Source organism: Lithobates pipiens, unplaced genomic scaffold, assembly GCF_037356315.1.
Source record: "Lithobates pipiens isolate NorthernLeopardFrog02 unplaced genomic scaffold, aLitPip1_a1.2 Scaffold_28, whole genome shotgun sequence".
In the NCBI taxonomy this organism is placed as follows: domain Eukaryota; kingdom Metazoa; phylum Chordata; class Amphibia; order Anura; family Ranidae; genus Lithobates; species Lithobates pipiens.
The window spans coordinates 89,608,188-89,633,032 of NW_027507789.1; the positions used below are offsets into that span (position 1 = coordinate 89,608,188).

At 51.0% G+C, this 24,845-nt stretch overlaps 5 pseudogenes; 2 read left to right on the top strand and 3 right to left on the bottom strand.

Moving 5' to 3' along the window:
• Window positions 1-1,631: 1,631 nt before the first annotated feature.
• Window positions 1,632-1,750, top strand: LOC143937361 (5S ribosomal RNA; annotated as a pseudogene).
• Window positions 1,751-2,074: 324 nt separating this feature from the next.
• LOC143937314 (5S ribosomal RNA) lies at window positions 2,075-2,193 on the top strand (annotated as a pseudogene).
• Window positions 2,194-20,292: 18,099 nt separating this feature from the next.
• Window positions 20,293-20,411, bottom strand: LOC143937770 (5S ribosomal RNA; annotated as a pseudogene).
• A 324-nt stretch (window positions 20,412-20,735) lies between these two features.
• Window positions 20,736-20,854, bottom strand: LOC143936299 (5S ribosomal RNA; annotated as a pseudogene).
• A 3,275-nt stretch (window positions 20,855-24,129) lies between these two features.
• On the bottom strand, window positions 24,130-24,248 carry LOC143936437 (5S ribosomal RNA; annotated as a pseudogene).
• Window positions 24,249-24,845: the final 597 nt, after the last annotated feature.

The following is a 24,845-nucleotide window of genomic DNA, read 5'->3' on the forward strand; positions in this document are numbered from 1 at the left end:
GGCCCTTTGTATGGCCAGAAGAAAGTGACGAAGTTGATAAGCACTAAACAAGTCAAGCGGAGGGTCAGAAAGCTCGGCGACAGTTTACGTGGTCGGGAGCCCTCCCGTGGGCCACACCTCTCCCAGACGCTGTTTCCCCACCACTGTCAGCTGTCGCAGTTTCTTGTTGGTAAATCCCGATGGGAAGTCTGGATTACCTATAACCGGAGTCATTGGTGATGGCAGGGGAGCAATGTGTGTGCAGCGGAACAACCTCCGCACAACAGCCAACGTAGCTCCCACTACGGGGTGACCTCTGAGGTCTTTTGGTAGGGAGGACAGGAGCCACGGGGAGGTCAATAGGGGAATGGATCCATCCTCAATCTCCATCTCCACCCACTGCTTGTGTGGGCCATTACAATGCCAATCAACGACTCTCGCTAGCAGAGTCACTCTGTAGTATTGTCTGAGATCTGGGAGACCCAGACCCCCCTTGTCCTTTGGTCTGGCAAGCAATTGCAAACGGGCTCTGGGCGGTTTGCGCGCCCAAATAAAGTCCCGGAGCAGCACCTGCAGTTGTCTGAAAAAAATTGGGGGTAACCGGATCGGTAATGTCTGGAACATGTATAAGATCCGAGGGAGGGCCATCATTTTGAATGCATTACAGCGCCCGAGCCAGGTCAGTGTTAAAGCATTCCAGTTTCCCAAATCAGATTTCAGTCTATCCAGGAGAGGGACAAAATTAAGCAGGTACAATTGCGCTAAATCCGCTGCGATGTCAACGCCCAGTTAACGTATAGATTTTTCAGCCCAGTAGAATGGAAAAGAGGAGCGGAGCCTCTTGGCCTCACCATCCGGAACCGATATATTCAATACATATAGGCTGCCGTGTCGCTGTAGAGACGCAAGTATTTTGGGAAGCAAAATGTGTGGGTTGGAGACGGAAAAAATTAGATCGTCAGCGTACGCCGCAATTTTGTGGTGTGCCCGAGGGTTTGGATATGCCAGTAATATTCGGGTCATTCCGAACGTGACACATAAGTGGTTCCAGTATCAGAATTAAAATTAGGGGAGACAGAGGGCACCACTGCCTCGTCCCATTAGTGATGGGGAAAGAGTCCGAGCACCACTCGGTCACCCGTACCGCTGCCGATGGCGTGGAGTAAAGCGACATTACCCAGCTCATCATGTTGGGGCCAAGACCTATATGTTCCAGGGTGGCCTGCATAAAGTGCCAGGCCACCCTGTCAAAGGCCTTCTCCGTGTCCGTTGACAACATAAGCAAGGGCCTTCCCTGTACATGCGCCGCATGGATTAAATTGAGGACTCGGGCCGTATTGTCTCTAGCTTCCGACTTATTTTTATTTTTTTGCTTGTTTCCCAAGGTGACCATCTTGGCGTTTGTCAAGAGGGTTGAAAGTGCCTGAAGAGATTGCCTACGGGCACATCACCCTGAAAGCACCCGATCTCGTTTGATGTTGGAGGCTAATAGAGTCGGGCCTTGTTAGTACCTGGATGGGAGACCGCCTGGGAATACCAGGTGTCGTAGACTTCTTTTTATGTTGTTGGCGTTGACCTGTTTTTTTTTCGCTTATTTCCCAAAGTGACCATCTTGGTGTTTGTCAAGAGGGTTGAGAGTGCCTGAAGAGATTGCCTATGGTCACATCACTCTGAAAGCACCCAATCTCGTCTGATCTTGGAGGCTAAGAAGAGTCGGGCCTGGTTAGTACCTGGATGGGAGACCACCTGGGATTACCAGTTATTGTAGGCTTCTTTTTATGTTGTTGGCGTTGATTCGTTTTTTTTTTTTTTTGCTTGTTTCCCAAGGTGACCATCTTGGCATTTGTCAAGAGGGTTGAGAGTGCCCAAAGAGATCGCTTACAGCAGCATCACCCTGAAAGAGCCCTATCTCTTCTCTTTTCTGAGGCTAAGAAGGGTTGGGCCTAGTTAGTACCTGGATGGGAGATGGCGTTGGAATACCAGGTGCCGTATTCTTCTTTTTATGTTGTTGACATTGACCTGTTTTTTTTTCACTTGTTTCCCAAGGTGACCATCTTGGCATTTGTCAAGAGGGTTGAGAGTGCCCGAAGAGATCACCTACGGCCCCATCACCCTGAAAGCGCCCAATCTCGTCTGATCTCGGATGCTAAACAGTGTCGGGCCTGGTTAGTACCTGGATGGGAGACCGCCTGGGAATACCAGGTGCCATAGGCTTCTGTTTTTTTTGTTTTTTTATTTAGTAGTATGCGACATACAATGCAAAGGCAACTTCACAGAATGTGTGATACAAATAGTTACAAACAAACGATCATATTGCATGGATATCAGAGCCAATGGTAAGAAGTCTGAGGAGAATAGCACGTGTACAGCTTTGCGGTCATATCAAGATGAGATTAAAGCTCCATCTCGTTGGGATCCTCTACCACTTAAAATATTATTGATACTAGCCCTGCTACCCTCGAAGAGTTTAGATATCCATAGATAGGGGAAGAGTATTGTGTAGTAGTCAAATGGGGTCGGAACATACCATTTTCTTTTCCCTTTTTTGAGTTAAGAAGGGAAATAGTAGAACTGAAAGGAGGGAGAAGGGGAAAGAGAAGATTGGGGAAGGAAATGGCAGAAAAGGAAAAGAAGGGGTAAGGGGGTGTCGTGGGTAGAGTGGATAGTGTGGGGTCCCCTCCCAGGGAGCAAGAGACGCCCTCGGCTCACCAGCTCATCAGCTGTCCAACGTTTGGAACAGCGATCTCCAACGATCACCATGAGCTTACTATGTCTCGCGGAGGTATTGTTCCGAAAAGCGAAACTGGGTCCAGTAGAACCATCTGTTCCCATGCTCCTCCGTTTTATCCCTCATTGTGGCAGTCAGGTCTTCCATTCGTTCAATATCATTTACCCTTGCGAACCACTGGGTCACCATTGGAGCAGATTGCTCTTTCCACTGACTTGGGATGCAGGCCCTAGCTGCATTGAGGAGATGTTTAAGTAAGGACTTATGATAACGCTTTCTCGACATAGGAGTTAGATTGAGAAGAACTGCTGCGGGATCATTGGCTAAGGAAATGTCTGTGAACTTGTGGATGAGTCTCAGGACAGGCTGCCAGAATGTTTGTAATTTAGGGCATTCCCAGAAAATGTGGAGAATGGTGCCAGTCTGTTGCCCACAGCGACAGCAGCGGTCAGATTGACCGGGGAATATTTTGGCCAACACCACCGGTGTACGATACCAGCGTGTGATCAGCTTATATGAGATCTCCTGATATTTACTGCAGAGTGACGACTTATGGGCGAAAAAGAGTATTCTGTCCTTCTGTGGTTTGGAGAATGTAGTTTGTAAGTCCCTTTTCCATTTAGCTAGGAAGGGTGGATCCGTGGAGGATTGTGCGTCTGTCAGGATTTGGTAGGACCTAGAGAGGGAACCACGAATTGGGCCATCATCCAGGCAAAGTTCCTCGAAGGGGTGGAATTGTCTAGAGAAGAACGAATGGTTAGGTAGTGATCCGAGGAAATGGATTAGCTGTCTACCTCTCCATCTATCCAATGCAACAGGTACTTGCTCTAGCAGTATGGTCCCCACGGGAATCAAGCCAGTGGGTCCAAGAAATAGGGCTGCTCTCAGAAGCCCTTTCGGAGCTTGCCTGGTAAAGGCCTGGTCAGACAGGCCCGGAGGGAATCTAGGATGTCCAATAATTGGGGTCATAGGAGAAGGGAAGTTAGTCAGGTGGGAAAGGTGAAAAAAACTATCCATCTCGGCGAGCGAGGGGCCAATTAACGGGTGAGTAGTCACACAGGGCTCCAATGGCCTCCCCGCCCAAGGCAGACCAGCCAGTGGAACCCGCGCCATCTCCTGCTCTAGCTTGACCCATAGCTTCAGTTCCCCATTCCGGTGTCTTATCACATATGGTCCCCCATCGGATAGTGTCCGCTGTGTACTGCGCATGCGCAGTACACAGCAACACAGATTCCGAAAATTGCGGAGCATGAACGGCGCCTGCGCACTGAGTCCAGGTTCTATCCCCACTATCCAAGTGGACATAGAGTAAGAATATAAAAGAGGCGAGCGCAGCGAGGCCGAGCCCGAAGCGTGGCGAGCAAAGCTCGCCTTGCGAGGGACCCTCTAATATTCACAACCCTATGTCCGCTTGGATGGTGGGGCTACCACCTCCACTCACCGCGCAGGCGCCGTTCAACTTCGGAGATTTTCCGAAGCTTCGTCTGCTCCGTACTGCGTATGCGCAGTACGGCGCGGACACTATATCATGGCCGGACAGTATATGGCAGAACACCGGCACCAGTCAACCACCGGTGTCATGTGCGTCGCTGTGTAATATAGAGCAGGGTCCGGGAAGCCAATACCTCCCCGCAATTTCGGTCGCAATAGCATTGTCCTACCAATACGCTTATGTTTTCCGCGCCAGAGGAACTTGATAAAGATTGAGCGAACCGCATGAAAGAAAGTCTGGGGTATTTTGATAGGTAAGGCTTGTAGTAGATACAGAAGTCGTGGCATCGCGTTCATCTTCAACACATTACAGCGTCCGAACCATGACAGAGCTAGTGGGTCCCATCTTTTAAGGTCTGCTGTAAGCCCATAGGCTTCTTTTTATGTTGTTTTTTGCTTGTTTCTCAAGGCGACCATCTTGGCGTTTGTCAAGAGGGTTGGGCGTGTCTTGAAAAGAACGCTTACGGCCACATCAACCTGAAAGCACCCGATGTCGTCTGATTTCAGAGGCTAAGCAGCGTCAGGCCTGGTTAGTACCTGGATGGGAGACTCCCTGGGAAGACCAGGTGCCATAGAAGGATCTGGTCTGGTCTGGTTAGTGTCTTTTTTTTTTTTTATTCTTTATTTACGGATTGCAGGTAATACAGAGACAAACTTTAAAAGACATAGATCCCTCAGTTTTCCAGGTTAACAAAAATACATAGTTAATACTTCGTGGGGGACCGGGGGAAACCTAACAACTTATGTCAGCAGCAGCCCCAGCCGTGGCTAGGCCACCACATTATCCCACTCTAATGATCTGGCACCCCAGTGTCTACTTATAAACCAGGGCAGTCCGCGGGGCGATCCCCCTCAAGGCCCAGATTGAGGGGCCTCTAACATCGGTCACCTTCATTCTATTGGTCAAAGAGCTCAGCCGGGACCACCCCGAGGGCCGCCAACCCCTGGCTGGGAAATCGAGGGAACAAAACGAAAAGATCCTTGCAATCACCATGTATTTTAATTATACTTGGGAGTTAGGGGGTAGGGAAAGAGGGGGGAGCAAATGGGCAGGAGAAGGGGATGGGGGGCTCCAAGACAACCAACGACAACCAACGAGCAGTGTGCTCTTCCTCCCTGTCGCCTAACGCTGATGTGAGCTGTTCCATACGGTAGATGTCGCAAACTCTTGCAAACCAGTGAGACACCAGTGGAGCGGCCTGCTGTTTCCACATGCTAGGTATACATGCCCTGGCCCCACTCAGAAGATGTTTTAAGAGAGATTTATGGTACTTCTTGCTCGAGAGTGGGGTCAGATTGAGGAAGATCGCAGCTGGGTTGTTCTGGAGATCAATAGCCGTGAGGTCATAAATGATATTGAGAACCTGTCTCCAGAAATGGGCCAGTTGAGGGCATTCCCAGAAGATATGTAGTAACGTGCCGGCTTGTTCACCGCATCTCCAGCACAAAGGGCTGTGACCGGGAAACATAGCCGCCAGGACAGTGGGGGTCCTGTACCATCGGGTCAAAATTTTATAAGCTATTTCCTGGTATTTACTACATAGGGATGACTTGTGCGCAAAAAGAAGCGCGCGGTTCTTCTGGTCTGGCGAGAGCCGGACATGCAGGTCTCGCTCCCATTTTTCCACGAACACCAGGTTACCCTGGGAGAGTTGGTCAAGTAGGATGCGATATGACAGGGAAAGAGACCCTCGGGTCGGTCCCTCTCCTGAGCATACCTCCTCAAACGATGTTAGGGGTCTGCGGAATTCACCACTGTTTGGCAAAGATTTCAAGAAGTGGGAGAGTTGGGCAAGCTTCCACTGTCCCAGGGCAGTGGTTGCTAACGCCTCGTACATAGTGGAGACCGCTGTCCACGTCCTAGGGCCAAGAAAAGAAGAGGCCCGCACAAGGTCCCGGTCAGGGTCGAGGCGGAAAGACTTTTCCGTCATGCCGGGTTCAAAGCGTGGGTGTCCAATAATAGGAGTCATGTGCGAAGGGAAACTGGGCACGCCCATCAGGGTAAAATATCTGTCTAGCTCTTGTAACATTGGCTCAATGAGTGGGTGTGCCTGCGTCGCTCCCGACCAGCCCGGTCCACTCCAGGGCAAACCTGGAAATGGTACGGATTCACGCTCCAGACGAACCCACAGCTTATCCTTCAGGTGTCTGCACCAGTCAACTACTCTGTTCATCAGCTAGGACGTGTTTGCAGAGAGCTCCGCACCTGGCAGGCTATTTATCCGGCATTTAGGGACATACATCTCTCCCCGTGGGCCGGTGAAGCGGTGGTGAGGCTCGGGGATGCGCAGGGGTAGCTCCGGTTCCCATAGGAAGAAGCATACGGTCCCGGGAACCCCGCCGGGAACTCCACTACAGACCCGCGCGGCACGCGGGCAGGCCTACACCAACATGGCGTCTCAAACGGACCACGCGGACACGCCACCGATGGGGGATGATCAATTTCAAGCTCTTATGCAAGCGATCACTGGTTGTCAGACTACCCTAACCACTAAGATAGAGCAGATACAGCTCGACATGGGGCTTATCAGGCGAGATATGGATAAACACCGGGAGCGGCTTGCCGAGGTGGAACGGAGGGTTGGAGACGTGGAAGATGTTACCCGCGACCATGATGCCTCCCTCCGTACCCTGCAGGTGCGGGTGAAGGCGCTGGAATCCAGGGCAGAGGACCACGAGAACAGGAATAGGAGGAACAACCTGAGGTTGGTGGGCCTCCCGGAGGGGTCGGAGGGCCGTGACACCGAAGCCTTTACCGAACGTTTGCTACGTACACTTCTCCCGCTCGCTGAGTTCTCCCCCCATTTTGTCGTGGAACGAGCGCACAGAATGCCGTCGGTTCGTGGCCCACCGGGCGCCCCGCCACGCACGTTTATTTTCCGCCTTTTGAACTTTAGAGACAGAGACCTGGTTCTTCGGGAGGCGAGGAAGGTGGGGGACCTGCGCTTTGAAAATGCTAAATTAATGCTTTTTCCTGATTATTCTGTGGAGACGCAGAGGCAACGCAGGACATTCGACCAAGTCAAGGCCCAGCTGCGCACCAAAGGTCTCATGTACAACATGATGTTCCCCGCGAAACTCAGAGTGATTGACGGAGAATCCGTTCGTTTCTTTACCGCCCCGAGTGAGGCCTCCAGATGGATTGATTCCCTTCCCCAGCAGAGATAATTTTTTGATGATGACTACCTGACTGGGGTCCACAAGCATCACAAGCTTTGCCCAGTGTCACGCGGATCGGATTTCCCCCCCCCCCTTGCTCTGTCCCTCCATTTTGGAACTTGGAGGGCAGGTCGGAGTGCCCCTCTCCTTTTCAATACTAGTTTTGGGCAGGGGGCGAGGAGCCGACCTGATATTCTGATGCTCCTTAGGGGGGGTCTACAGGTTCATGTCTTCATATTCTGTCTACCAGGCCTTAGGGCCCTACCCCCTCCCTAGTTTATACCCGGGGGGGTTTGCAAGATTACTTCTGGATGTGAATACTCTGTACTGATGATGCTGGACCCCGCTACTCCGATGTTGTCGTCCTGTTGGATGAGTTGTTACTAAGAATGGGCCCTTGGAACATTCCAAGAGAATTTTGCACTTCAATCTGAGGCGCCACATACACTACGATTTGTTCCCTTTTGTCTTGTTTTTTCTTTTCCTTTGCCTCCAGGAAGCGGCTGCGCTGGAGTTTGTCTACTCTGCGCAGGAGACTCTGTCCTAGGTGTGCTGGTTGATACGCACCGCCCCCGCGGGAGATTTCTCCTTTAAATGGGTTTGATTATGTTTGGTTTGGGTTCTCAAACACCCTGGGGCTGTTTTTCTGGGGTGTGGGGTGGGAAGGGAGGGGAGTTCTGGTTTTTTTTCTGTTTATTTTGTTGTTTTTTTGTTACATGCTTTCATGTTTTCTGGTATAGACAGCGCTACTATAATGAATGTATAAGGTATATCATTGCATTACTTAAGATGAGTTATTTGTGCCCCGACCCTGGCCGGGTGGTCGTATCCGTTGGTCCCCCCTGCCCTTCCAGATTATGGCTCCGTTGAAGATCCTCTCCTGGAATGTTAGGGGGCTTAACCAGAAGATTAAACGCTCTCTTGTTTTTGACTACATGAAAAAATATGCTCCGCATATCTGTATTCTTCAGGAGACGCACCTAGTGGGGGGAAGGATTGTGGGATTGAAGAGGCCCTGGGTGGGATACCACTATCATACCACATACTCCGGCTATGCCCGGGGGGTTAGCGTCCTTATCCATAGGTCCCTTAATTTTGAGCCTCTTGATATAGTCACAGATAAGGACGGGAGATACGTATTGGTCCATGCCACAATTGACATGATGGAAATGGTGCTGGTGGGTCTTTATATGCCTCCTCCTGCGGATCTGTCTCTACTACATAAACTGACTGCCCTGATAGCCCAATTCCAGACTGACAATGTGGTTATAGCAGGGGACTTTAATATTCCTCCTAATCCTTCCCTGGATAGGTTGACGCCTGACCGGGCCACAGACTCTCCAGTTTCTCGCTGGGCACAGGTGTTTGGGCTGGAGGATGTCTGGAGGTGGAAACACCCATCAGATCGCCAGTTTACGTGCCACTCCTCCTCCCACAACACACTCTCCCGTATTGACCTAGTCTATGCTGGTGCCCCCATGCTTCCCAGGGTCCTAGGAATAGAGTTACTTCCTCGGGGCATCTCTGACCACTCCCCACTGCTGTGTACATTGCAAACCTCTACCCCTCAGAGGGATAGACTATGGCGCTTGTCTAGGTACTGGATTGAGCATCCCACCATTGCCTTTGAGATGGGCGGTAAAATCCGGGGATTTTGGGCCTCAAATGTTGGCACGGCTTCTGGGGGGATGGTCTGGGATGCCTTCAAGGCCTATATGAGGGGGTGCTACCTCTCTTCCATTGGTCGGGAGCGCAGGAATGATAAGATCACGGTAGAGGAGGCAGAAGCCAGGGCCCAGGAACTGGAGACCCGGTTCACCCTCACGGGGAACCCGCTCACGGCTCAGGATATGAAAGTAGCGTATAGAGAGGTGGTGCTCCTTAGGGTGGCTAAAACAAGCAAACGTCAACTGGCTCAGACGCAGAGGATTTTTGAACAGGGTGAAAAGACGGGGAGATTGTTGGCCTGGATCTCGAGGGAGCAGGCCCCAATCTCCACTATCCCTCGAATACAGAATAGTGCTGGGACAATAGTGACGGATCCCCTTGCCATCAACGCTTGCTTTGCAGAGTTCTACTCCGCCCTTTATTCATCTAGGGTGCAGTACTCAGCGCAGGAGTTAAGTGCTTTTCTAGAGGGGGTGACACTCCCTGCCCTTACTTCTGAGGCCAGGGACGGTCTGGACTCCCCGATTACTCTGGCGGAAGTCCGGGTGGCGCTGGGGTCCATGCAGCCAGGGAAGACCCCTGGGGAGGATGGGATACCCCCGGAATTTTACAAGTATTACCTAGAGGAGATGTCAGTTAGAATACATGATATGCTCACCGCGTCCCTTCGTGAGGGGGAACTTCCTCCATCTATGGCACAAGCCATCATAGTGGTGATCCCTAAACCTGGGAAAGACCCCCAGTTGTGCTCGTCATACCGACCCATTTCCCTACTCAACTCGGACGCGAAAGTGCTGACCAAAATCCTTGCCAGGCGACTGAACGAGGTTATACTTACCTTGATCCATGAGGATCAGTCCGGCTTTATGCCAGGGAAGGGGACAGATATTAATATTCGCAGGCTCTTTACTGTTTTGGCCTCGGGGGATGCAGAAGGTGGGGAGGAGGTTGTGGTCTCTCTAGACGCGGAGAAGGCCTTTGATTCAGTGGAGTGGGACTATTTATGGGCAGTCCTCCGTAGATTTGGATTCGGTCCAGCCTTTATCTCGTGGGTCAGGGCGGTGTACAGAGCTCCCACGGCCAGGGTGCGTACGGGTGCGGTCCTCTCCCCGCTCTTTCCCCTCCATAGGGGAACCAGGCAGGGGTGTCCACTATCCCCGGGGCTTTTTGCACTGGCAATTGAACCTATGGCGGCTATTCTCCGCTCCTCTCCTGAGGTTCGGGGTGTTGTCCGGGGTCCTTTGCAGGAAAAAGTCTCGTTATACGCTGATGATACTTTGTTGTATCTCAAGGACGACGGAGCCTCCCTACAGGCGGCACTGTCGCATATAGACCGGTTCGGACAATTCTCGGGTATACGTATAAATTGGGCGAAATCAATTCTATTCCCACTACATGATGGTGAGGGCGGTCCCCGAGTAGATGGGCAACTGCAGAGGGTTTCTCAATTTAAATATCTAGGGGTGGAAATACACAGAGACTTGAAACAATTTATTTCCCTTAACCTGAGTCCGGTGGTTACCCAGTTGACCCAGAGGTGTACTGGGTGGAGGTCCTTGCCGCTTTCGCCAGTGGGACGGGTCAATCTAATTAAAATGTCGGTCCTTCCTCGGTTTACCTATCTCTTCCGTCAGACCCCAGTCCACATCCCGCTTAGATTTTTTAAGAAAATAGATGGCATTGTTTCGTCCTTCGTCTGGAATGGTAGGCCCCCTAGAATAGCTAAAACAACCCTCCAACGGCCCCTTGTGAGGGGCGGTCTGGCACTGCCCTGTTTTCTGAAATACTACTGGGCGGCAGTCCTAGTGACTGTCAGGTGGTGGCTCTCCGAGGGCCCGGTCAACCCTGCGTCCTCGTTGGAGGCGGCGTTGTTGGGCTCTCATGCGGAGCTCAGGAACCTGATCTATAGGGGACCACGATCTAACCCTGGGATAACCCTTCCGATGCGTACGACGCTTAAAATATGGGATCTGGTGAACAAAAGGTTGGTGGGCGCAGGGGTGTGGGCCCCGGGGACTCCCCTTTGGGGGAACCCCCGCTTGCCCCACTTTCAATCCATCCCGGATCCGATTGTTTGGGCCAGGCATGGAGTTATAACACTGGGGGACATAGTGTCCCAGGGGCAGCTACTCTCCTTCGATGCTATTAAACAGGCCAGGGACCTCCCGAACCACATGTTTTTCAGATTCCTGCAGTTGCGACACGCCTTCCGTTCTCAATTCCCATCTAGAGCGACTCTTGGGGTGTCGGCGGTGGAGGAGGCGCTTGGTCCCGAGGGGGGAGGGACGCGCACACTGTCCATGGTGTATGCCGCGTTGACCGTATCGGAGGAGACTAGGATCTCCCATTTGTTTGCGCTCTGGCAAGGCGACATTCCGGAACTTACTGAGGAGGACTGGGAGGAGGGTATACAGCAATACCTGACCCTTGCGATTTCTGCAAGGGACAGGTTTATACAATTGAAGTTCCTCCACCGGGTATATTTTTCACCGGCACGCCTGGCAAGGATTTACCCTGACCGATTGACTACCTGCCCCAGATGCAAAGAAGATGATGCTGACTTTTTCCACATGGTCTGGTCCTGCCCTGGGGTAGTGGGATTTTGGAGAGGGGTCCTGGCCGATATTAATGCAGTGGGGGAGCTTACGATTCCACTTAGCCCGATACCTCTCTTGCTGGGTATCTGTGATTTTCTGGATATCTCCTGGGGGAAGAAACTGTTTATTTTTTACACTACACTCTATGCGAGGAAAGCCATACTACTGCAATGGAATCAACCTCTCCCTCCTACTAAACAACTGTGGCAGTCCCTGGTGAACGCGGCTTTGCCGCTTTATAAACTTACATATCTGGGCAGGAACTGCCCTGGGAAATTTGGGAAGATTTGGGCGGCTTGGGTTGAGGCGAAGCATTTGACTATTGGTTAGGCTGGGGGGTGTGGAGGGTGGGGGGAGGGAGGGGGGTTTCCCCCTTTTTTTGTAATTTATGTGGTTTTTTGTGTGGTGGGGGGAGGTCTCGGGGAGGTTTTATATTCCATGTTGCAATGATTAGTGACTCTATATATTGCTAAGAACTATCTATGCTTATATGTGATACATTTGATTATCTGTCTACTCAAAATATGTATGTACCTTGCTGACGCATGTCTGTTTTCTGTTTTTTTTTTTTGTTTGTTTGAAACATAAATAAAAATTCTTTGTTAAAAAAAAAAAAAAAAACTACTCTGTTCATGTGCACCGCCGTATAGTACCATGCCGGATCTGGGAGCCCAATCCCTCCCTTGTCTTTTGATCTGAGCAGTAATGTTCGGCTGAGTCTTGGAGGCCTGCCCTGCCATACGTATCGAATAAAGATGGAGCGCATGGCTTTAAAAAATGATTGGGGGATTTTTATCGGTAAGGCTTGTAATAGGTACAAGAGTCTGGGCATTACATTCATTTTGAGCACATTGCATCTCCCAAACCAAGAGGTCGCCAACTTTGACCACCTCTCTAGATCTACGGCAAAATTTTTTAGAAGCGGCTGGAAATTCAATTGGAAAATCAGATGTGGGTCCGGGGGAACCTTGGTACCCAGATATTGTATAGCCCCAGTTGCCCAACGAAAGGGAAAATTAGTGCTTAGACTCGTCTGGGCGTTGGTAGACAGGGAGACGTTGAGTGCTTCCGATTTCTGTAAGATAATTTTAAAATTTGACAGGGTGCCATATCGTCTTATTTCCGCTAAGAGATTCGGCAATGTAATGTGAGGCTCCGAGACATAGAACAAGAGGTCATCTGCAAAGGCTGCGACCTTATGGTGGTGTGAGGGGGTGTCCAGTCCCTTGATGTCTATATTCTGCCTGATGTGGTGTAGCAAGGGTTCAAGCGATAGGACAAACAAAAGGGGGGACAACGGGCATCCCTGCCTCGTTCCATTGCCAATAGTGAAACGCGACGAGGCAAACCCATTGACCCTAACCATCGCCGTCGGTGACGAGTAAAGAGCTGTAACCCATGAAAGCATGGGGGGGTACACCCAAGCTTCGCAGGGTGGCTAGCAAAAAAGGCCAGCTCACCCTGTCAAACGCTTTTTCTGCGTCCACAGAGAGCAACATAATCGGTAGTTTAAGGCGTCTGGCGCGTTCTATAACATTGATTGTCCTGGTAGTGTTGTCTCGGGCTTCCCTGTTACGAATAAACCCCACCTGATCCAGAGGTATCAGGCGTTGGAGAATGGGCGCCAACCGCTCCGCCAGTATCTTAGTGAAGAGCTTAAGGTCGCTGTTTAATAAGGAGATGGGCCTGTAGTTCGCACAGAGAAGCGGATCCTTCTCCGGCTTGAGTATGACCGAGATGCTTGCCTGCAACAGCTCCGGTGGAAAGGTCTGGCCCTCCAATAGGGCGTTAAAAGCTGACACAAACGGCGTGGACAACAGGGAGAGGAAGGCCTTATAATAAGGGACCGTAAACCCATCTGGGCCTGGTGCCTTGCCCTTGGGTGAGTCTCTTAACGCTGCCGACAATTCCTCCGGGGAGATAGGTTGCGAGAGAAGCTCTATCTCTTCCTGTGTCAGCGACGGGAGGTTTGCCGAAGCTAGGTACTCGTCAATGGCCGCTGTGCCGGCCTGGAGGGCGTCTCCTGAGTCCCGGGGGTGCAAGTTATAAAGGGCTTCATAGAAAGATCGGAAACACTCCGCTATCTCCCGTGAATCATGAAGCTTGGCACCCGAAGGGGAGGTTATGGTTGGAATGAAGGACGCGTTGCGTTGGGCACGCAGGGAGTTCGCTAGGGACCTACTACACCTGTCTCCATATTCATAATACGTCCTGCGGACCCACATGAGTCTGGTTCTAGCCTGAAAGAGAGAGAAATCTCTGATTTGTTCTCTAAGATCTCTCACCTCCACCTCCAGCGCAGCAGTCGGCTGGGATTTGTGTCGTTGTTCACACGCATGCAACTTGGCAATAAGTTTGGAGAGAGCCTCAGTTTTGGCCACTTTGAGTCTATGACCATGTTTAATAAGAATGCCCCTAATGTAGCATTTATGAGCCGCCCATAACATGAGGGGGTTGGAAACAGAATCACGGTTATGATCAAAGTAACTTTCTAATTCCCTAAGCAGGTCTGCGTGGGTCTCAGGGTCCTTCAGGAGAGACTCGTTCAGTCTCCACCAGGACTGACCACGCGACTCCTGTTGTAGCTTCAGCATCAAAGAAATCGGGGCATGGTCAGACAGGGCTATGTGGCCTATCTGAGCGTCTGTGACCGCCGGGATAGCATTGTGGGTGACTAAAAACATATCTATACGTGAGTAAGAACCATGAGCGGTGAAAAAGAATGTATAGTCCCTATCCTGTGGGTGAAGCGTACGCCACACATCGATCAGTCGGTGGGAGTGTAGCAGGTCTCTTATGTGTGAACGCGTTCTCGCAGAAATCGCAGAGGTGCCCGATGATGAGTCTCTGCGGGGGTCCAAGGTGAGGTTAAAGTCCCCCCCAACGATCAAAGTACCCTCCGAGAATGCAGCCAGGGCATCCAAGCATGCTTCTAAGGCCGGCAGCTGGTCCACATTCGGCATGTATAGGTTGGCAAGAGTAAAAGTTTGCGAGTGGAGAGTACCCTTAATGAAGAGATATCTCCCTTCACTATCGGCTTGGACAGCTAACAGGCGCCACGGCAAGTTTTTAGCAAGAAGAACACACACTCCTCTCGATTTGGAAGTAGGGGACGTGCTGTGGTGGGCCAGGGGGAAGTGCTTACTATAAAGCCGTGGTATTTGGTCTGTCCTGAAATGGGTCTCCTGGAGGAAAACTATTTGGGGCTTCATCCGCCACAATTCTGTTAGGCAGCTGGACCTTTTTTCAGGTACATTCAGCCCTTTCACATTCCAGGAAACCAGCTTCAGGGCCATGACGGCAGTGGTACCCGGCCGGCGGTCTCCACCAGAGTCAGTAGTAGATATAGAGTTCAAGCACAGAGGAAGAGGAGGAGAAAAAGGAAAAGCAGTAACGAAGCGGAGAAGGTCCGGAGTTAGTAGGGAGGAGGAGGGTAGGAGGGGTGGGGATAGATCGGGGAATTGCTAAAGCTCCTATCGGAGAGAACCTGCCGGTTAGGGCAGAGGGGCCTAGTGGGGGAAGAGGTAAGGCACTGCAGAGGGAGGAACTCATCGGTGCAGTACCCCTCCAGCATCCCATGGTCCATGCAGTCGCAATCGGGCATGCACGGAGCTTCTTTGGCATCTTAACTACGACATCAAACGCATTATAGAACATCACTGCAGCAGGTATCGGGCAGTTAACAACAGTAGAACAGTGCATAATTAGACCAACATATTAAACTTTTCAACACAGAGTATAGATAACTTTATACCACCCAGGCACCCGCCCCTCCCCCCCCCCCAAAAAAAAATGGAAAAAAGGGGGGGGGGAGGAGAGGGGGAGGGAGCGGGAACGCCGCCCAGGGGCACCCGGGGGGCACCACCAGGCAGTCCAAAAACACAAAGAGCGCCGAGACTAGGGCAAGTGTAGATAAACAGTAACGATAATGGTGAACAGTACCGCCAATAACTCAGGGCTTCGTCCAGGAAGTGCAGTGTCCAACTCTGTTCTTCCAATGTCCTTCCTCTCCCCTAGCGGGGGCGCTGGGAACAATTGCCCGTGGCATGGTAAACAACACAAAGCTGGATACTCCAGCCGTCTATGTAGGTAGAGAAAAAGAAAACAAAAAAAAAAAGGGTATAACACAGGAATAACGGAAAATTACTGTACTCTCTCAGGGTTCACGATCTTGAGGGGCCTGCGATCTCTGACGTTGGGATCGATGGTGGCGTCTCACTCTCTGTGGCCTGGTTGAGGGGTTGTTCGTCGGGGCCACTGCTCCCTGGGGGACAACAGGAGCCAACCAGTCGGGGACCTGAATCGAGGGCAGGCCCAAAGCCTCCAGAAAGGACGGGACCTCCGAAGGGTGTCGTAGCGCAAGGGGCCTCCCATTTTTGCGCACTATAAGGTGAAACGGATGGCCCCACTTGTATGGAATCCTCCGTTCAGTTAGGTGTTCCAGAAGGGGTCGCAGACAGCGTCTCATCTGGAAGGTCTTGCGGGATACATCTGGCAGAAGGGTGACTTGGGCCCCGTCAAAATCAATGCTGCCTTTGCGCCACGACGCTTGCAGGACATCCTCCCTAACTGAGTAATTGTGGAGACAGCATAAAACGTCACGTGGCCGGTTCTCTGTGGGGCTCCTGGGGCCCAGGGTCCTGTGGACTCTATCAATGGCTATTACTGTGTCAGCAGCGCGGTCCAGACAGGCGTTAAATATAGCTGTAACTGTGGCTTTGAGGTCTGCCTGGCCAGTGGCTTCGGGCAAGTCTCTGATCCTGATGTTGCGTCTGCGGTTGCGATTCTCAAGGTCATCCACTAGGAGTTGCAACTGTGCCACTCTGTCAGCAAGGGTATCATGTGCGGCTTGCAGGCCAGAAACATCAGTGGTCAGGGAGGTCACATCCGATGCCAGGGTGGTCACCCGCTGGTTCGTAGCCGACACGTCACGTTTGACCCCTGCGATTTCATGTCGCAAGGTCGTTTCAATCCTGGCTGCCATACAGCTAAAGTCTGCTTTAGTGGGAAGGTTTTGGAGTAAAGCTAGGATGGCCTTGTCCCCCAATAATGCCGGTGCTGGTGGCAGCGGTGGGTCCCCCTGTGTGTCTGAGGCGAGAGCAGCCTGGCCATTCGGTCCTGGGATGAGGCTTCCACTGCGGGAGGGTCTCTGGGACAGTTGGGAGTTGTGAGGGAACCAGGGTGGCAGGCCGCTATGGTCCGGGCTGTCAAGCGAGGCCATGGACAGTGAGCGTGGGAGACACGGGGACAAGTCACTAGGCGGGGAGAACGGGGGCATGTCGTGTCCCTGCATAGCAGTCTGCTCACCTTCCCTCTGTGCCTGGAGCGCCGGAGGCCGCGGGCGCCATCTTGGCTGGATCCGGCGTGGAGGCCGGAGGCTGCAGCGGGACCAAGTACCTGTCCATGGCAGCAGCGGCGGACCCCGCTCGGCTGGCTGTGTTCCGCCGAAGCGCGGGGATGTCGGCGATGCCGAAATATGCAACCAGACTGTGGTAAAGGGGTGCGGAGGGGTCACGGACCGGGAGCTCCGGAAAAGAGCGTCCTCACTCCTTCATGCCTAGGCCACGCCCCCCTGGTTAGTGTCTTGATTGGGAGATCGCCTGGGAATACTGGATGCCGTAGGCTTCTTTTTATGTTGTTGGCTTTGACCTGTTTTTTTTAGCTTGTTTCCCAAGGTGACCATCTTGGCCTTTGTCAAGAGGCTTCAGAGTGCCCGAAGAGAGTGCCTACGGCCAAATCACCTATATAGTATCTTATATATAATAACTAAAAATATTATTTATTATTATAGATATAGATATATAGTATAGTGATTTGGTCGTAGGCACTCTCTTTGGGCACTCTGAAGCCTCTTGACAAAGGCCAAGATGGTCACCTTGGGAAGCAAGCTAAAAAAAACAGGTCAAAGCCAACAACATAAAAAGAAGCCTACGCATTCCAGTATTCCCAGGCGATCTCCCAATCAAGACACTAACAAGACCAGATCCTTCTATGGCACCTGGTCTTCCCAGGGAGTCTCCCATCCAGGTACTAACCAGGCCTGACGCTGCTTAGCCTCTGAAATCAGACGAGATCGGGTGCTTTCAGGTTGATGTGGCCGTAAGCGTTCTCCTCAAGACACGCCCAACCCTCTTGACAAACGCCAAGATGCTCACCTTGAGAAACAAGCAAAAAAAAAACAGGTCAAAGCCAACAACATAAAAAGAAGCCTATGGGCTTACAGCGGACCTTAAAAGATGGGACCCACTAGCTCTGTCATGGTTCGGACGCTGTAATGTGTTGAAGATGAACGCGATTCCACGACTTCTGTATCTACTACAAGCCTTACCTATCAAAATACCCCAGACTTTCTTTCATGCGGTTCGCTCAATCTTTATCAAGTTCCTCTGGCGCGGAAAACATATGCGTATTGGTAGGGCAATGCTATTGCGACCGAAATTGCGGGGAGGTATTGGCTTCCCGGACCCTGCTCTATATTACACAGCGACGCACATGACACCGGTGGTTGACTGGTGCCGGTGTTCTGCCATATACTGTCCGGCCATGATATAGTGTCCGCGCCGTACTGCGCATGCGCAGTACGGAGCAGACGAAGCTTCGGAAAATCTCCGAAGCTGAACGGTGCCTGCGCGGTGAGTGGAGGTGGTAGCCCCACCATCCAAGCGGACATAGGGTTGTGAATATTAGAGGGCCCCTCGCAGGCGAGCTTCGCTCGCCACGCTTCGGGCTCGGCCTCGCTGCGCTCGGCTCTTTTATATTCTTACTCTATGTCCACTTGGATAGTGGGGATAGAACCTGGACTCAGTGCGCAGGCGCCGTTCATGCTCGGCAATTTTCGGAATCTGTGTTGCTGTGTACTGCGCATGCGCAGTACACAGCGGACACTATCCGATGGGGGACCATATGTGATAAGACACCGGCATGGGGAACTGAAGCTATGGGTCAAGCTAGAGCAGGAGATGGCACGGGTTCCACTGGCTGGTCTGCCTTGGGCGGGGAGGCCATTGGAGCCCTGTGTGACTACTCACCCGTTAATTGGCCCCTCGCTCGCCGAGATGGATAGTTTTTTTCACCTTTCCCACCTGACTAACTTCCCTTCTCCTATGACCCCAATTATTGGACATCCTAGATTCCCTCCGGGCCTGTCTGACCAGGCCTTTACCAGGCAAGCCCCGAAAGGGCTTCTGAGAGCAGCCCTATTTCTTGGACCCACGGGCTTGATTCCCACGGGGACCATACTGCTAGAGCAAGTACCTGTTGCATTGGATAGCTGGAGAGCTAGACAGCTAATCCATTTCCTCGGATCACTACCTAACCATTCGTTCTTCTCTAGACAATTCCACCCCTTCGAGGAACTTTGCCTGGATGATGGCCCAATTCGTGGTTCCCTCTCTAGGTCCTACCAAATCCTGACAGACGCACAATCCTCCACGGATCCACCCTTCCTAGCTAAATGGAAAAGGGACTTACAAACTACATTCTCCAAACCACAGAAGGACAGAATACTCTTTTTCGCCCATAAGTCGTCACTCTGCAGTAAATATCAGGAGATCTCATATAAGCTGATCACACGCTGGTATCGTACACCGGTGGTGTTGGCCAAAATATTCCCCGGTCAATCTGACCTCTGCTGTCACTGTGGGCAACAGACTGGCACCATTCTCCACATTTTCTGGGAATGCCCTAAATTACAAACATTCTGGCAGCCTGTCCTGAGACTCATCCACAAGTTCGCAGACATTTCCTTAGCCAATGATCCCGCAGCAGTTCTTCTCAATCTAACTCCTATGTCGAGAAAGCGTTATCATAAGTCCTTACTTAAACATCTCCTCAATGCAGCTAGGGCCTGCATCCCAAGTCGTGGAAAGAGCAATCTGCTCCAATGGTGACCCAGTGGTTCGCAAGGGTAAATGATATTGAACGAATGGAAGACCTGACTGCCACAATGAGGGATAAAACGGAGGAGCATGGGAACAGATGGTTCTACTGGACCCAGTTTCGCTTTTCGGAGGAATACCTCCGCGAGACATAGTAAGCTCATGGTGATCGTTGGAGATCGCTGTTCCAAACGTTGGACAGCTGATGAGCTGGTGAGCCGAGGGCGTCTCTTGCTCCCTGGGAGGGGACCCTACCCAGCCGAGGGCGTCTCTTGCTCCCTGGGAGGGGACCCTACCCAGCCGAGGGCGTCTCTTGCTCCCTGGGAGGGGACCGACCCCACCCTATCCACTCTCCCCACGACACCCCCTTACCCCTTCTTTTCCTTTTCTGCCATTTCCTTCCCCAATCTTCTCTTTCCCTTTCTCCCTCCTTTCAGTTCTACTATTTCCCTTCTTAACTCAAAAAAGGGAAAAGAAAATGGTATGTTCCGACCCCATTTGACTACTACACAATACTCTTCCCCTATCTATGGATATCTAAACTCTTCGAGGGTAGCAGGGCTAGTATCAATAATATTTTAAGTGGTAGAGGATCCCAACGAGATGGAGCTTTAATCTCATCTTGATATGACCGCAAAGCTGTACACGTGCTATTCTCCTCAGACTTCTTACCATTGGCTCTGATATCCATGCAATATGATCATTTGTTTGTAACTATTTGTATCACACATTCTGTGAAGTTGCCTTTGCATTGTATGTCGCATAATACTAAATAAAAAATAAAAAAAACAGAAGCCTATGGCACCTGGTATTCCCAGGCGGTCGCCCATCCAGGTACTAACCAGGCCCGACACGGTTTAGCATCCGAGATCAGACGAGATTGGGCATTTTCAGGGTGATGGGGCCATAGGTGATCTCTTCGGGCACTCTCAACCCTCTTGACAAATGCCAAGATGGTCACCTTGGGAAACAAGTGAAAAAAAAAACAGGTCAATGTCAACAACATAAAAAGAAGAATACGGCACCTGGTATTCCAACGCCATCTCCCATCCAGGTACTAACTAGGCCCAACCCTTCTTAGCCTCAGAGAAGAGAAGAGATAGGGCTCTTTCAGGGTGATGCTGCTGTAAGCGATCACTTTGGGCACTCTCAACCCTCTTGACAAATGCCAAGATGGTCACTTTGGGAAACAAGCAAAAAAAAAGAAAACGAATCAACACCAACAACATAAAAAGAAGCCTACAATAACTGGTAATCCCAGGTGGTCTCCCATCCAGGTACTAACCAGGCCCGACTCATCTTAGCCTCCAAGATCAGACGAGATTGGGTGCTTTCAGAGTGATGTGGCCATAGGCAATCTCTTCAGGCACTCTCAACCCTCTTGACAAACACCAAGATGGTCACTTTGGGAAATAAGCGAAAAAAAAAACAGGTCAACGCCAACAACATAATAAGAAGTCTACGACACCTGGTATTCCCAGGCGGTCTCCCATCCAGGTACTAACAAGGCCCGACTCTATTAGCCTCCAACATCAAACGAGATCGGGTGCTTTCAGGGTGATGTGCCCGCAGGCAATCTCTTCAGGCACTTTCAACCCTCTTGACAAACGCCAAGATGGTCACCTTGGGAAACAAGCAAAAAAATATAAATAAGTCGGAAGCTAGAGACAATACGGCCCGAGTCCTCAATTTAATCCATGCGGCGCATGTACAGGGAAGGCCCTTGCTTATGTTGTCAACGGACGCGGAGAAGGCCTTTGACAGGGTGGCCTGGCACTTTATGCAGGCCACCCTGGAACATATAGGTCTTGGCCCCAACATGATGAGCTGGGTAATGTCGCTTTACTCCACGCCGTCGGCAGCGGTACGGGTGACCGAGGGGTGCTCGGACTCTTTCCCCATCACTAATGGGACAAGGCAGGGGTGCCCTCTGTCTCCCCTAATTTTAATTCTGACACTGGAACCACTTATGTGTCACGTTCGGAATGACCCGAATATTACTGGCATATCCAAACCCTCGGCACACCACAAAATTGCGGCGTACGCTGACGATCTAATTTTTTCCGTCTCCAATCCACACATTTTGCTTCCCAAAATACTTGCGTCTCTACAGCGACACGGCAGCCTATCAAACTATAAAAACAATTGCGCCAAGTCGGCTGTATTGAATATATCGGTCCCGGATGGTGAGGCCAAGAGGCTCCGGTCCGCTTTTCCATTCTACTGGGCTGAAAAATCTATACGTTAACTGGGCGTTGACATCGCAGCGGATTTAGCGCAATTGTACCTGCTTAATTTTGTCCCTCTCCTGGATAGACTGAAATCTGATTTGGGAAACTGGCATGCTTTAACACTGACCTGGTTCGGGCGCTGTAATGCATTCAAAATGATGGCCCTCCCTCGGATCTTATACATGTTCCAGACATTACCGATCCGGTTACCCCCAATTTTTTTCAGACAACTGCAGGTGCTGCTCCGGGACTTTATTTGGCCGCGCAAACCGCCCAGAGCCCGTTTGCAATTGCTTGCCAGACCAAAGGACAAGGGGGGTCTGGGTCTCCCAGATCTCAGACAATACTACAGAGTGACTCTGCTAGCGAGAGTCGTTGATTGGCATTGTAATGGCCCACACAAGCAGTGGGTGGAGATGGAGATTGAGGATGGTTCCATTCTCCTATTGACCTCCCCGTGGCTCCTGTCCTCCCTACCAAAAGACCTCAGAGGTCACCCCGTAGTGGGAGCTACGTTGGCTGTTGTGCAGAGGTTGTTCCGCTGCACACACATTGCTCCCCTGCCATCACCAATGACTCCGGTTATAGGTAATCCAGACTTCCCACCGGGATTTACCAACAAGAAACTGCGACAGTTGACAGTGGTGGGGAAACAGCGTCTGGGAGAGGTGTGGCCCACGGGAGGGCTCCCGACCACGCAAACTGTCTCCGAGCTTTCTGACCCTCCGCTTGACTTGTTTAGTCCTTATCAACTTCGTCACTTTCTTCTGGCCATACAAAGGGCCCCCTACACTCCTAGAGACCTGACACCCTATAAATCCATCTGTCACAAAAGGGAACCTGTGCGACACACCCTCTCCCTCCTGTACAACCTATTGAGTAGTCAGGAGGAGGAGTCGACCCCACCATTTATCCACAAATGGGAGAGGGACTTAGGCATCACATTTACCCCACAACAGATAGGGAAGATCCTGACCTTAGTACATAAAGCTTCCATCGCAAACCAATATCAAGATACAAGATAGTCTCACGCTGGTATAGAGTCCCATACCTTCTGAATAAAATGGATAGATCGATCCCGGATGTTTGTTGGAGGTGAAATTCAGATATGGGGACCATGGGACACCTTTTCTGGGCATGCCCGACCTTGAGGAACTTTTGGGTTCCCAGTAGCGTGCCTTCTACACTTGACCGAACAGCCTGTTCGAAAATACAAAAAAAACCTCACGATGCAACTCCTGAATGCCGCCCGGGCCTGCATTCCCGCACTGTGGAGGCAGCCTCAGCCCCCATCCAAGGTGCTGTGGTATTCCAAAGTCAATCATATTCTCCGGATGGAAGAATTGACCGCCACCCTTCACAACACTGAAGAGGCATTTAGTGTTACATGGAGGCCCTGGAGGTATTTTACTGGTACTCGAGACTACATTCGGGAGGTGAGCAGTGCCCCCGTCCCAGAAAACGACTGAACATCTAACGTTTACCTACGTAGGCCATGTCTGCCCTGGGTGGCATTCCCCCCTCCCTTTTTGTCTTTATTTTTCTTTTTTTCCCCGCCGCCATCCCCCCACCTCCTCTCTCTCCGTCTTTGCACTCTCTTCTTCCCCCGTCCTCCCTTTTAACTATGCCTTGTCTCCTTACTAGCCTTCAGGACCCAGAAGAACCCCAGGGTTCTGGACATGACCGGCTCATATTTTACTCTGGTTCACGTAGGTCATGATAAGCTGGCTCGCTGTGGTCCCAGTTGTTCTCCATGATTACATTTGTCCGAACGGAGCTGCACTAGTTATACTGTACTACATGTCGGAGGTGGGGTTTCTCTATTTTCTGCATGAAACTGTAGGAATCCCCTCTGAGAACCCAGAGTTATTTGGCTGCCTATTTTTTGTTAGCATGTAATTGTGACCCTGGGTCATGCTGTATGGTTGACTGTTATATTTATGTTGTTCTACTTAATAAAAGAATAATAAAAATAAAAAAAATAAGTCAATGCCAACAGCTTAAAACTAAAGCCTATGGCATTGAGAAATCCCAGGCGGTCTCCCATACAGGTACTAACCATGTCCCAACCCTGCTTAGCCTCTGAGATCAAATGCACGCTCAACCCTCTTGACAAACGCCAAGATGGTCACCTTGGGAAACAAACAAAAAAAACAAGTCAACGCCAACAACATAAAAAGAAGCCTGCGGCATCTGGAAAACCCAGGCGGTCTCCCATCCAGGTACAAACCAGGCCCAACCCTGCTTAGCCTCTGAGACCAAACGAGATTGGGGGCTTTCAGGGTGTTGTGCCCGTAGGCAATTTCTTTGTGCACTCTCAACCCTCTTGACAAATGCCAAGATGGTCACCTTGGGAAACAAGGGAAAAAAAACAGGTCAAAGCCAACAACAAAAAAAGAAGCCTATGGCACCTGGTATTTCCAGGCGGTCTCCCATCCAGGTACTAACCAGGCCCGACACTGTTTAGCCTCTGAGATCAGATGAGATTGGGCGCTTTCAGGGTGATGGGGCCGTAGGTGATCTCTTTGGGCACTCTCAACCCTCTTGTTAAGCGCCAAGATGGTCACCTTGGGAAACAAGCGAAAATAAACAGGTAAACGCCAACAACATAAAAAGAAGCCTACGGCACCTGGTATTCACAGATGGTCTCCCATACAGGTATTAACCAGGCCGTACACTGCTAGGCCTCCGAGATCAATGAGATTGTGCGCTTTCAGGGTGATGTGGCCATATGTGTTCTATTTAGACACTCTCAACCCTCTTGACAAATACCAAGATGGTTATCTTGGGAAACAAGTGAAAAAAAAAAGGTCAACGCCAACAACATAGACCCTGCCGGTCTCCCATCTGACCCAGACCCTGCTTAGCCTCTGAGATTGGGCGCTTTCAGGGTGATGTGACCTCAGGCGAACGCTTTGGGACATACTCAAAACTCTTGACTTATGCTAAAATGGTCACCTTGGGAAACAAGCGAAAGAAAAACAGGTCAAAGCCATTAATATAAAAAGATTCCTACGGCACCTTTAATTAGGTACTATCCAGGCCGGACCCTGCTTAGCCTCTGAGATCAGATGAGATCGGGCGCTTTCAGGGGGATGTGGCCGTAGGAGATTTC